Source organism: Neltuma alba, unplaced genomic scaffold, assembly GCF_004799145.2.
Source record: "Neltuma alba isolate B1F8T4 unplaced genomic scaffold, ASM479914v2 tig00011879_pilon, whole genome shotgun sequence".
NCBI classification, from domain to species: Eukaryota; Viridiplantae; Streptophyta; class Magnoliopsida; order Fabales; family Fabaceae; genus Neltuma; species Neltuma alba.
The window spans coordinates 260,353-274,817 of record NW_021636481.1 but is presented as its reverse complement, the minus strand read 5'-3'; the positions used below and the strand labels follow the sequence as shown (position 1 = coordinate 274,817).

Genomic DNA, 14,465 nt, shown 5'->3' with positions numbered 1-14,465 from the left:
TTAGCAACATTAGGAACAATTTTTTTATTAATTTTTATTCTATCCATTCAGTTATACAATTTAACATCAAAATTTCCCATCTACATATCATCTCCTCTTTATACATATAATTGTCTAAATATTGAAGTCGTCTTTTCAACTAATAATCGGACGTCATGGTGGATTGTTTATTGAGTGAAGGAAGAGGGACAATTTTATTCACAGAAGGCAAATCAGCGTATGCATTAACACAAAATTGATCTAACGTTACTAAAAAGAGTGGAGTTTAGTAGAAGAAGTTAGTCTCTCATAACATGGTGAACTAAAATTTAAATCCTCATCGAAAGAGATGTTCACATTTAATGCTCGATAATATCTCGAATAAAATTATATCCAATAAGAGAATACATATGCGTAGCGAAAAGGAAAAAAAAAAACCGACTTTAATTTGTATCACTAATAGTATTGGGCCCAGACCGAATCATAACACTCTACTCACTAATCCTTAATTAAAATAATGAAATATTTGTAATTCATTTCAACACCTTAGAACATTAGTTAATATGACTTTGTAGAAAATATGGGAGGGAGTACTCGAAATGTGCAGATTTCAAGTAGGCACTGGAAACATGCTCGTGTTGCTCTGCACCTGATTATCTGAGCTGACTTTTTTATTTAATGTTAATTATATTTAACACTTCCCCGATTCTCAAAAACGAGAATTACATTATAAAATGGATAGAAGGAGTAACTGAGAGGTTATTTGAATATCTAGCCTAAACAAGGCATGACTTTGTCATTTGAAGCTAATCGTACAAACCAAAATGAAACAGAGCATCTCAAGCTTCGAAACAGAATGCTGTAAGATCCTCTCATCTTCCACAAATTAATAGCAACTCACTGTAGCAAGTTACAAATAATATCCAACATGTTAACGTACATATAAATCTTATCTTACAGATTACAACACGCACATGCCTTTTTGTTTTGATTGTTACACTTACACCTGAAACCTCAAATACAGACACATAATATCTTTTTATTTGATTCTAAATCATAACTCATGATCGAACTTTAGAGTAACAATCATATATCACATTCAAGACTATTCATCAAAGGTTCCTTAACAACATGAGACACCCAGACACACATGTAACTATTATTACAAAATATTCTCTTCTCCCAATTCACTAAATCTAAGATAACAAAATGGCATTCAGTAGGCTACGCTATTGGAGTCATTGACATTCGAAACAGCAGCAAAGCTCCTTATTCCTTGAAGAAGAACTCAGTATTTGAATCAGAGGAACGATCAGAGTAGGGACAGTTGCTATTTCACTTGCATCCCATATTGGAAATAGAAGAAAATAAAAGGAAAAAAGAAAATACTAACAATACTTGAAAAATTAAGGCGTGGCTAATTTATTACCTCAAGGGGATCTGTTTTTGATATTCGACTGAATCTTTTGAACCATAGGGTGAAGGCAACATAAAGTTCATTTGTCAAGTGATCTAACCATAGAAAAAATCTATGTCTCCATGCTCTGATGAGGAAGAGAGAACCACAAATTGCCCAGATGCCCACCACAAATCCAGCCCCAATACCAAGATAGAATGACTTTAGAAAGCCATCGTCTTCATCTCCTTCAGCTGGTTTTGAGCCGTCATCAGTTTCTTCTTTTTTGTTGCACTTCTTTGGAAGAAAATCTCCACAAAGTTCACGATTGCCAACAAAACTCCGGGAGTCAAAACCTTGGATTTAAGTTCCCAATGGAATTTGTCCGATGTGATTGTTGTGTGAGAGGTTCAAACAAGCAAGAAAGGACAGATTAGATATGGTAGGAGAGAGCCTGTTGTAGCTGAGATCCAGAGATTCTAAGTTTTTCAGGGATCCAATTTCTTTAGGAATCTTTCTAGTCAAATGGTTTCGAGACAAGTTCAACAACCACATTAGAATCATACTAAACAGTTTTTTTAGGAATTTCTCCAGACAAGTTATTAGAAGAAAGATCAATAATGCTAGCTCTAAAGTATGCAAAATATTGGTAGTCTAACTCTCTTCCCTTAGTAAATATGCACGTCATTTCACGAAGATCCAAATATGGGTTGATGTTATTTGCATTCGTGATGTTGTATAAGCAAGAAGGTATAGATCCAAAAAGCTTATTATCAGCAAGCTCCAGTATCTGCAAAGAAGAGAGTTTGCATATTCCTAGTGGAATATTGCCAATGAATTGGTTGGTTCTCAATTTAAGAACTTCCAAATTTCCTGCCATATACAAATTTGGCAAACTTCCAGAAAATTTATTTTTCTCCAAAATGAGGTATTGCAAATATCCCCAGCTTAGCATGTCTGAGGAAAATTTGCCAAAGAAACTATTATCACTCAAATCCAACCATTGAAGTTCCAATGAAGCAAATGAGGGAGGAACTTTACTTGTTAGCTTATTACTCCCTAAACTAAGGCATAATAATTGTTTCCAATTGGTCCAACAATTAGGAAGTGTTCCACTCAAATGGTTATAAGACAAGTTCAATTCAACCAAGTTGCTTTCTCTGTTACCCTCTAATTGGCACAATAATGAGAAAATAGATCCTGATAAGGAGTTGTGAGATGCATGAAAATAAGAGATATTTGCTGATAGTGTGACACTGGATTTGAGATATCAGCATCTTCTATTCCTACTACGAAGTTCCAAAATATATCCTTATCAACTGTTGAAATCCCTGATCCAGAAATATCTAATTTTCTTAAAAACTGTTGTGTACTGTATATAGCCATGGTGGAATATTAAGACCTATGCTTGTGTTACCCATATACAATATCTCAAGTTGGAATGATGGTAACCATTCAGGATCAAAGTTAGATTTGAAACTATTTGAACTCAAGCCCAATATTGTTAAACTTGAGAGACCGGAAAATTTTTTTTTCTGTAAGAACACTAACCAAGAAATTGTGCCCAATGTCTAATTGAATTAAGTTATGGAGTTGTACCAAGTTTTCTGGAAGATTGCCGTTCAATTGATTGTGGGACAAGTCCAAGTAGAACAAGGAAGAAATATTTCCAAGAGATGATAAAATTACGCCATGGAACGAATTTTGAAAGATTTACAAGTATTGCAACTGTTCATATTGGCCTAACCAATATGAAATTAATCCTTCAAGACTATTACAACTAAGATCTAAATACTTGAGGTTCTTTAGACTGAGCAAAGACTTTGGCAATTGGCCATGGAAATTGCAATCACTAAGGTCAAGATGATAAATGTGATGGGTGATATTAAAAAATGAATAAAGTAACTTTGACTTCACCATATAATTAGAAGAAAGATCAAGAATTTTAAGTGACGTAAAATTGATATAACCAAGGGATGGAAAATATCTTAATCCACAAAACCTCAAGTGTAACTCGGAGAGTGAAGGAAGCATGGCTATATGCTGGAGCCATTTGGTATCATTTCCAATATCATCATAACTAAGGTTAAGATATTTCAAGGAAGAAAGTTGAGAAAGCCAATAAAGGTCATTTATGACTAAATCAAGATTATATGAAAAGTCAAGATAACACAGAGCAACAGAAAAACTTGCTGACTAATTGGAAGGAGTAGCAGTGATTGGTTGTGAGATTTGTGAGCATCAAATGGAGATTTGGAGATCTGGCATGGTGGCATACTCAGAATTTCAAGGTAATTGTGGCTCAAGTCCAAGTGGTTGAGAAATTCAAGTTGAAGCGCACACAGATTAATTTCACCTTCTAGGTAATGACCAGAAAGAGGAAAGCTCTGTTACCCTTCCAGTGATGTTGTTGCAGTGAACTTCCCACCATAAACAGCAATCTTCTTCAACTGTCCAAGAAGAGAGTGGGTTCTCTATATCAACCACTCCTTGCTTGAAGATTAAAAGCAGCCTTTTATCATTTTTATTGCAACGCATCAACCTGTTTGACATAACCATATCTCTGTTGAATGTTGTTGCAAATAGCAGAAACAACAAAACAAAAGAAATTTGTGAAGCGAAGCTGGCCATTGTAGTAAGTTTGAGTATAATGGCCTAATGAAGCCCTTACATGATATATATGTGTATATATACTGGAAAAATCTGAAGTAAACAAAAGTTTAAATGCTTAAAAATTTATAACCACATGATATGCATTGTGAAGGCCAATAGCCTAGTGATTTTTTTTTTAATTTTAAAAATGCTTGCACAGAAAACAAATCCTATATGGGCTCCACGAATGGCATGGAGTCTAATTATTACCATATTTTTATTACTCATTGAAGGAGCATATATACAGAAACATATTGAAGTGAAAGTGAATTCATTTTGTTTATTTTTGTTGTAACCACTTCTTTTCGATGGTCAGGTCTTCTAATACTTTCAAGTCTTACCATCTTTTTAAAGAAAAGTTCAAATTTTTGCATCACAAGTTTGATTTATATAGAAATTTCCTGGAGGCAACTATTATGCGGACAACAACAAATTGCAAATCTTTAAGCGCGGCCTAAAAATTAAGTTTAATTGATATACTTTTTCAAAGAAAAATTGCACTTAACTTTCGAAAATAACGAAGTCTGGATATGTAGAAGTGGACATGCACTCCCAAAATGGAGGAAAAAACGCAACGAAAGAGTTGCTATTAGCAAGAATGACGTCTACTGTGGAAAATAAGGGCTTTTCATAAAGGGAGAATCACATTCAAGTCTCGTAGAAAAGAAATAATCACTAAAAGGTTCCAATAACAACCTGAGCAGTCTGTAATGACAAGTCCTACAGTGAGAATGACAACCTCTAGGACTTATTTTTCAATTGTTTTCCTTACTTGTGACCTTATTATTATAATTCTCCCTTTTATAAATATATATATATATATATATATATATAAAGTTACCTACTTAATGGGCAGTTTTAGTTTTATTTTATTAAAAACAAAATTCCGAAGGTAGGGAAGAATAACATAGGAAGATTGATGGGTAGCAATTTAGTATTTTTAAATTTATTTTTAATATTTAGTCCTTGTAAATAATTATAATTTGTATGGTCGTTCTCAAGAAATATTATACTCTTTTTTAGAGCAATAAATATTATGCTCTACGTACAGGTGATTCGTTTTAATTTTCTAACTAAACAATTCATTGGGGAAAAAACAGAAGGAAAGTAAATTACACGCTGATGGAAAAAAAATTAATTCATTATCTTAGTGCGATAGCATACGATGACTTCTGCTTTGCGCTGCGATCAAATATAAAAGCAAGCAATATCTTTAATAGCAAAATCCTACACCTAAACGCACAAATAATAAAATAGTTGAACTAACTTTTCTCAAGGGTCCTGAGTTCCCATTGCTTTCCATTAATCACTTTTGTCTATAAATACATATATATATATATATATATATAAAAGCGTCGTAGAATGACAGAAAAAGAAATTACAAATTACAAATCCCAAATCAGGTTCAGTAACACAATTTTATTTGGTATTGACAAGCCTGAATTTCAGAATGACAACAAATTTTTGTTAACATTCCTCATTTGATATTTACAAAATTTCAACTTTTTTTTTTGTCACTGTCCCTATAAGCAATGTGCCACATGATGACATATATTAAACAATTGGCCATGTGATGACATGTCATCAAAATATTAAGCCACGTCATCTAGTGTCTCATATATGTTGTGGCCCCTCCTATCACATGGTATTAATATTATTAATGCTTAATATTTGGGCTTAGCACTAAGTGGAAGTCATCAAATATTTTCTACCGGCGTGTAATTTACTTTCCTTCTCCTTTCATTCCCTTATCTTCTAACTGTTTTACGCGCTTATTGAAAAGCAACGGCAGCTTTGTTCTCTTGAGAAAAAGTCATTCGAAAACTAAATTATTGTTGAAAATTGCTGGGAAGGTCCTTAAAGTTAATTAACGTGTCTTTGTTTCCAAGGTTTTGCAGAATTATTGCTTGGTATATAGTGTATATCAATTTATTGAGAAAGTGATTAATCAAAATCAAATGGGGACTTAAGAAGCAATGGGGACTTACGACTCCAAAGAAAAGTTAAAAATGAAGGAAAGTGACGGGAAATAATTTAATTTATCATCTCAATGGGATACTATTTGACGACTTCCTCTCTGAGAGGTGCCCAAATACTATTATTATCTTTAATATAAGAGCTAGTCAGAAAATTGGATTTAGTCATACCTCAATTCACTTTGTCTTTCATCTTTTTTTAAAATATCCTTATTAATTATAAAGGGTTTTCACTAAGGGTGTGTTTGGCATGAGGGATTTGGGAGGGAGGGGAGGGAAGGGGAGGGATTTTAATCATTTCCCTTTGTTTGGCAACACACAAATTTTAGGAAGGGAGGGAAAAATTTTTAAAATTTCCCCTCCCCTCCCCTCTTCAACCTCCCCTCCAAAATTGGGAGGATTTGGAGGGAAAGGGTAATATTTTGTCATATTATGACCATTATGCCCATATTTTATCATGTTGTGACCATTATGTCTATATTTTGTCATGTTGTTACCATTATACCCACGTCTTAAATAAAATAAGAGCAAAATTGTCCATATTAAAATATTTTTCCCTCCCCTCCCCTCTTTTTTAATAAATCCAAACAAGGTGATATTAAAATCCTTCCACTCCCCTCCCCTCCCCTTCCCTCCATTAAAATCCCTCCCCTCCCCTTCCTCTCATTGAGCCAAACATACCCTAAGAGATAATTCTAATCATCCAATATACATTATTAAAGAAGATAGTTAGGGAAACCAATATATATTTGTGACAAATAATCAACTAACCAATTTTCTTAATATCCTCCAATTAGTTATTTAGCTTTTACATTAAAAACTGAAATTAGTACTAAGCGCATCTTTTTTCTTTTTTTGGAGTAACCTCATCCGGTATCCTAGGCCAGTCCCTCATCAAGGGAAACTCAATAGGCCTAGACTAATCCAGATTCGAGCCTTGTGGGGACCTTTTTGCGTGTTAGCTCTACCACCTGCACTGCTGCTTTTAAATGCATCTTTAATAACAAAAGCTTACACTGAAACACAAAAATTGTAAAATAATTGAAAAGCAATGGCAGCTCCTAACTCTTGAGAAAAGTCATCAAAAGTTGCATTGTTGAAGATACTGTTAAAAATTACTGGAAAATCCTAAAAAATTAATTAAACCATGGAACACGCAACAACCAAACAATATGATGTTTCATTCATTAGCATTATTAATTTATAAGCAGGCTTCCCTTCTCTACAAAAATGTCTCCTTTATGACTCGAACCCAAAAGGATCTAGAAAGACCTCACATTGCTAGACCAACTCTTCATTGGTATGATTTTCTTCATTCTATATGCATATATAATTGATCTAATTATTAAGGGAGAAAAAGCTAAAGAGCTTCTGAATTATGTAATTTTGATATTACATGAATGAATTCCCTCTTCATATCAAATCAAATCCAATCATAATATGTGCTCATTAATGGATGGAACCCAGACGGAAGATTACTTCCTTAACTCTAATTATAAGATTCATTTTGTAGTCTAAATTACATTACAAAGTGAATTTTATAATTAGAATCGGAGGTAGTATAAATATCTTCCTTTTCGCCCATCTCACCAATGTTCATCTACAAATCCACATCCTCAATCCTTGACTGTTAAAATTTTAACTGCATGGGAATTACAGTTGCCTGTGGTAAAGTAAGAATATAATAATTGAAGAAGCAAGTCATTGCGCCTCAATAATTCGTTGTGAGTGCAGTTTAGAAACATACTCCAGTGTAGCTGTGCATCTGATTTGAGCCAACTTTGTTATTTAATGTTTATTATGTTTAGTAGTGGAGAGATTATTTGATTTCGTAACCTAGCCAAGACATGACTCCGTTATTTCAAACACAACGAAACAGAGCATCTCAAGTGTTGAAACAGATCCTCTTAGCCAGCTGCTTTATGGCGATTCCACTGTGTTGCAGGTTTCAATTTTTGATATCTTCAACATCGAAAACGAAAATTTATCATCAATTCCAAAAGCATACTTGAATCTTTCATTATTGAAATAGAAAATAATCAAAGTCTTAAAGCACAACAATACATGACTTGGAAAACCATTCAGCAAAGGCTTTTCTGGGACATGACAACACACACACATACTCTGATAACTATTTTACTACAAAGTAGAGATATGACAATCTGTAGGACACATCAGAGACCTCGGACCAGCAGACCTCTCTATTCCCTGAAACAAAATATGAGATTCGAATGAATTTAAGAGGAAATCATTGGAATATAGCATGTAGCAGATAAAAAAGAAATAACTAACGTTCAAAAATATTGCACCGGCATATGCTTGCTGCTGCACTCGTATCCCGTACGGAAAACATATCGGACAATAAAGGGAATGTGTCAAGAACTGAATTTATTTTGTGGCAAGAAGAAAGCGAAAAGGAAAATAAAACCTTATTAAAAAAAGTATAGGATATCAGATCGGTTAATTACCTCAACAGCAATCTGCATGTAATTTTAATATTCATTGGAAGCTTTTTTCAACTTGAGGGCCACGATAACATAAAGTCGATCCACCAGAAGATGAAACAATTGAAAAAATTTGTGTCTCCATGCTCTGACGAGGAAGGGAGAACCACAGACCCCCCAAAAACCTGCTGCAAATCATACTCCCATCCCAAGATATAATGACTTCAGAAAGTCATCATCTTCCTTTCCTTCAGCTGGCTTTGAGTCATTAGAAGCTTCTTGCCCGAAGCACTTCTTTGGAAGAGGATCCCCACAAAGATCATTGCCAACAAAACTCCGTAGGTCAAAACTCTGAATTTGGGTTCCCAATGGGATTTGTCCAGTGAAATTGTTGTATGACAGATTCAAATAATCAAGAAAAGACAAATTAGAGATGGTCAAAGGAATTTCTCCAGAAGGCTTATTGTAGCTGAGTTAAGAGATTCCAAGTTTTTCATGCCACCAAGTTCTTTGGGAATCTTTCCAATCAAATGGTTTCGAGACAAGTTTAAGGACCACATCTGATCTAAGTTAAACAATTCCTTAGGAATCTCTCCAGACAAATTGTTAGTGGAAAGATCAATGCTATGCACGAGTATAAGGTCCTCGAAATCCAATTCTCTTCCTTTAGCAAAGGCTGCTATCTCATCTGTAGGATGATATTCTTTAGTCGGCTGCATGATTTTATATAGGCAATGTGGTATAGGTCCTGAAAGATTATTCTCAGCCAGATCCAATATTATCAACCTAGCGAGGTTACATAACTGTGATGGAATATTGCCTATAAATCGGTTTCCCCTCAATTTGATGACACCTAAATTTTGTTGCATGGTATTTGGCAAAGTTCCAGAAAAGTTATTTCCCTCTAAATAAAGGTACTCTAAATTTGTCCAGTCCAACAAGTCCAATGAAAATTTTCCAAAGAAATTATTATGGCTCAAATCCAGCTGCATGAGGTTCACTGATGAAGCCCTTGAGGGAGGAACTTCACCTGTTAGCTTATTACTCCCAAAACTAAGGAATAGTAGTTGTTTCTAGTTGGCCGAACAATCAGGAAGTGCTCTGCTCAAATGATTATATGACAAGTCCAATGCAACCAACTTGCTTTCTCCATTATTCTCTAGTTGGCACAATACCGAGAAAATAGATCCTGACAAGGAGTTGTGAGATGCATATAAGGAAGAGATATTTGCTGGTGGCATGACATTGGATATGTCATTGCTGATCAAGTTGTTTGAGATATCAACAGAATCTATCCCTAGTACCAAGCTCCAAAATATTTCTGCATCAATTTTTGAAATTCCTGATCTAGAAATATCGAGATTTCTTGAAGACCTTTGTTTATAAAGCCATGGTGGAACATTAGGACCTATGCTTGTATTACCCAAATACAATGTCTCGAGTTGAAATGGTGGGACCCCTTTCAATTTGTTTGGAGAAATTCCTAAGGAATTAATGAGATAGAATAAATACTAAATACAGTCACTTAAGGGCAAAATAGAAAGAAAAAAAGTAATAATGCTTAAACAAACTCAAAAAATGAAGCTTATATTTTGGACCAGACTCATCACCAAAAGTGAAACTTATATATAGGACAGGAGGAAGTATTTTATTGTGATTTGATTTCAACGAAGGGCAAAATTGAAAAATCATGTTTCGTTTTAACAAGGAGATCAACTACCACTTCAACGAAGGCCTGAGTCGAAAATAACTCCAAAATGAAAAGGAACAAAAGAAGAGGAGATGAAGTTAAGCCTTTTTTTTTCTTTTTTTTTTTTTTTGGGGTCACTCCATTTGGCTTTCTATTATCAAAAAGAAGATTCTCCATTTGGTGTTAATCTAATGTCATCAACAATCAATCAAAAGATATTGACAATGATGGATTCCTGTAGTGTAGAGTAGCATTGTGGAAAATTATGCGGATTTGGTTCCACTTTTACTGAGGGGGAGGAGGCTCTTCCACACAAGGCATTGGGTCAGGCAATAGTTTGTGACAGGGTGGTTCCAAACCTCTTCCGCGCCAATGATTTACAAAGGAGGTTTCCAGTTTCCTCACCTGTCATCAGTCATGCTATCACAAATAACATATAAAGAAAAAACCCGGTGCAATACTTTGGTTTTTGCTGTTGTGTTTTTCAATCAAATTACAACACAGGATTTTTTAAATATATATATATATATATATATAACTTAGCAGTGAATAGAGAAAACACATTACACATAGCACCTAAACACGAATTGACACCAACATGTAAATTATCTATGCATTGGCAATCAGGGACTTAGCAGTGAATAGAGAAAAACATTACACATAGCACCTAAATATGAATTGACACTAACATGTAAATTATCTATGCATTAGCAATCAGGGGTTTGCACCTTCAACTGACAAGACCAACCACAGGAACAGCAATATAGCCATAAGTAAGTGAATGCACCGCTGATGCCAAAGTGTGGCCATTATCTCCAGCACATAGTCTCAATTATTTAAATGGAGACACTTGATAAATGAAATGGAAAGATGCAGCTGAAGAACTATAAAGCTATATTTGTACAAACAAACGGTTATTGAAGATTGAGGAAAGGTGAAGAAGTACTGATCATGAAATGACAAAAGATGTATGCCCATTTGTAAATAACTAATTGATAATATATGTGTATTTGGGTGTCTGTGTGTGTCTGTGTGTCTGTGTGTTCATGTATAATGAAATGGTAACATGTGATTATGCTGCAAAAGCAAGCAAATCTAACGCTAACATTGGTAACTATGACAAAGATGAACTTGTAAATAAGGGGCATACTGAAAATTTGAACAAGATACCACATACGAAACAACATATTTCAAGAATGAAATACAAAAAATTTCTAAACATCAGGAAGCTGAAACAAAGGAAAGGGGGCAAAAGAGCATGTTGCACTTGGTTCACATTGACACACATAAATATTCTTTAATGTGTTTGCCTTTGGCAAATAATTGTAGATATGCATCATTTACAGAGAGCAATAACTTGGGTTGTGCTAATTAAGAACCATTATCGAACTTCACATATGATTGGGAACAAGGTTTCCTTCCTAGTCTACTCGTGGTTTATGCTTTTGATATTATTAGTACTCAGTTCCATTAACTGTCTCTTGAAGGAGGCAGAATAGAATTTTTGCTCAATGGTTTTCTCTCTGTTTTTTTCCCTGTTTCCTTCATTCCCATAAAACACTCCATACAGAGTTGTCTCATTTCTCTTTTATTAAAAAAATTTTCTTCTTCAAAACAGAAGTCAAAAGATAATAATAAACAGGGAAAATTACAATGCACCTAAGAAAAGCTACGTTTCATAAGAAGCAAACCTGTCAAACAACAAATGGCTCCCTGGCAAGACTAAACGGTTTGGTCAAAATAGTAAGAAACCCATTTCGATTGCCATAAACAATGTCAGTGAAGGGCCGATCACCCACCTGCCACAATATACTCATGCTGGGACAAGCATTCTGAAAATATGAAACAAAACTAAGTGACAATGAACTCTTAATTTTTTCTTTACCATGATTAGTTGGGAGGGCTCACAACCGAAATGCTTTTCAATTTCGTCAGCTGATCCAGCTGGTTTCTTCACCCCTAAGGCATGCAAATATATAAAGACATCAACACCAACAATACATTATTATTGACAATCCAAATGAATATTTCACGTCTAACGTTTAAAGGTAGGATACATGTCTCAAAAGAAACGCTTACTGTGCCTTATGACTCTAATCCCAATTGCCTCCTCAAGCGCCTTAGCTTTGGAACCATCATGATCATACTCATGAAGCCCTAATTCATCAGACACAAGTAACACAACAAAAGTCCTGTGAGCAACATGCCCGAACCGAAAAATTCAGAACAAATTGCCTCATGCGTAAAAGTAACAATGTCGACACTGATACAGAAAGGAAATGGCAGCACTTCAGACAACAAAATATAAGTGTTTTAGATCCGTAATGGCTTAGAGGTACCAGCAATCCAAGATCCACAGGATGAAATATATAGTGTTTATAAATAATTTAAGTACCATATCTATTTGATAACGAGATTCTTTCTCTGAAGTATAGCTACTTCATAGCTTACAGAATACCATACAACTCCAATTCTGAACTAGCTTCACACTATACTTACCAGCAGAGTCACTGAAGACAGCAATATCAGGAAACGCCAATTTATAACGTTCCATCGAAGAAGCAAGGGAAGGCCAAAGTGTCAAAGATTAAGGAGCAGTAATGGTATTATCCTTATCAAACACGACCCCTTTGAAACCCCTTCTTCGCAGCTCACCCCATCAATGTACCTCAAGTCCGGAACAGAAACATGAGGCAGTGCTAATTTGGGGTCTTTCACAAACAAAAACGTCGAGCAAATGGCCTCCAAGTTTATTCTCTGCCCTAACGCCGCTTTCGCTTCTGCCCACCACATGTTTGTGAAATGTACCCGCCTTCCCTCGTCGTTCCCGAACCTCTTTTGCTCGTCTTCTTGTGGAAGCTTTTGGTATCTGGGTTCTGGGTGTTGATTATTGGTGTCTTTGTAATCAGTAGAGAGAAGAAACTGAAGAAACAGAGAGTGGCTCTGGCTCTGATTTGAAGTGGAATTGACGAAACTCTGGGGATTTCTCAGAGTCAGAGTAGAGAAATCTCTGATTGGGATTTTGCTATGAGCAGTAGAAAGTGATAGAGTGGTAAGATTTCTCTGGTGATGGGCATTGCTATGAAAATTCAGAGGCTTTGGATGGAGGGAACAACAACTCGGATTCTCGGAAGAGAATCAGCCGCAGGAGCTGTAGGCATTTTTAATTTTATCTTTAGACTGGGCGGTTTTATTCCTGCAAATAATGGGCTTCCAAATTTCAAGTTAATTTTAGTTAAATTTAGAGCTCGTGCCACCCTTGAAATCCAACATAGTAACGTAATAAGACCTCCTTTAATCTATCCGTTTATATCCAAAAAAAAAAAAAAGACCACTTTAATCAATTCCTCGAGAAATGAGAATCCATTATACTCGGCAAAATTTCGGTTTTGCGAAAACTGATTTTTGATACAATTATTAAAATTGATCTACATCCCTCGTAAAATGAGCTCAAATTTTGGTCTAGTCATAAACCATTTCAAAGGAGTTTTTATAAATGCTTTTAACCATGAGGCTGGTTGTTCTATGGACTTAATTTACATTTTTTTAAAAAATCTCAATTATCCGATTAATATTTAGAAAAATTTTATCATTATCTGGTGGGATCCATGCTGAATATGAAGAGACATGTGTCCAATTAATAGGAAGAAAAATTTTAACAGCGAAACAAACTTTTCTTATGTATACAAAAATTAAATGATACTCCTTCTGGTTCAAAATATAAGCTAAACTTTATTTATTATGTTTATCAAGAGACCAATTAAAATCAATTTAAAACAATAAATATGTAAGGCATATATTTATTTCTCCTAATATACCCTTTTTAATAAAAAGAATAAGCAAAAAATGTAATAAATGAATTAAAGAGGAGAGAAAATATATGGGGGTAAAATTGAAAAAACTTCATTAAATATTTAGACAAAAGTAAATGTTATCTTATAAAAAAAAACCAACCCTTTTAAGAAAGTTTAGCTTATATTTGAACCGGAGGGAATAATAAATAGTAGTCAACATTGTATCTTAACTGAAAATCTTAAGACTCAATTTTGTAAGTCATTTCATTTTATTCTAAATTATTTATCAAGCTCAATTGTTTTTGACGTGAGAATACTACTCCTTCCATCCCATATTATAAGCAATCTTATACTAGATTACGTAAATCAAAATGACAATTAAAATTGGTTAAAGACAATACATGTGTAAAAATTAAATTTTCTCTTGCCAAAATATTTTTATTTAAGATGGAAGAATTATGAAAGAGAGAAAATACATAATGAAGAGAGATTATATTAAAATAAGTATATATTGGGGGCAAAATAGAAAATTTG

General features: G+C 34.4%; 1 pseudogene; it reads right to left on the bottom strand.

Moving 5' to 3' along the window:
- Window positions 1-7,992: 7,992 nt before the first annotated feature.
- LOC114718913 (uncharacterized) lies at window positions 7,993-14,151 on the bottom strand (annotated as a pseudogene).
- Window positions 14,152-14,465: the final 314 nt, after the last annotated feature.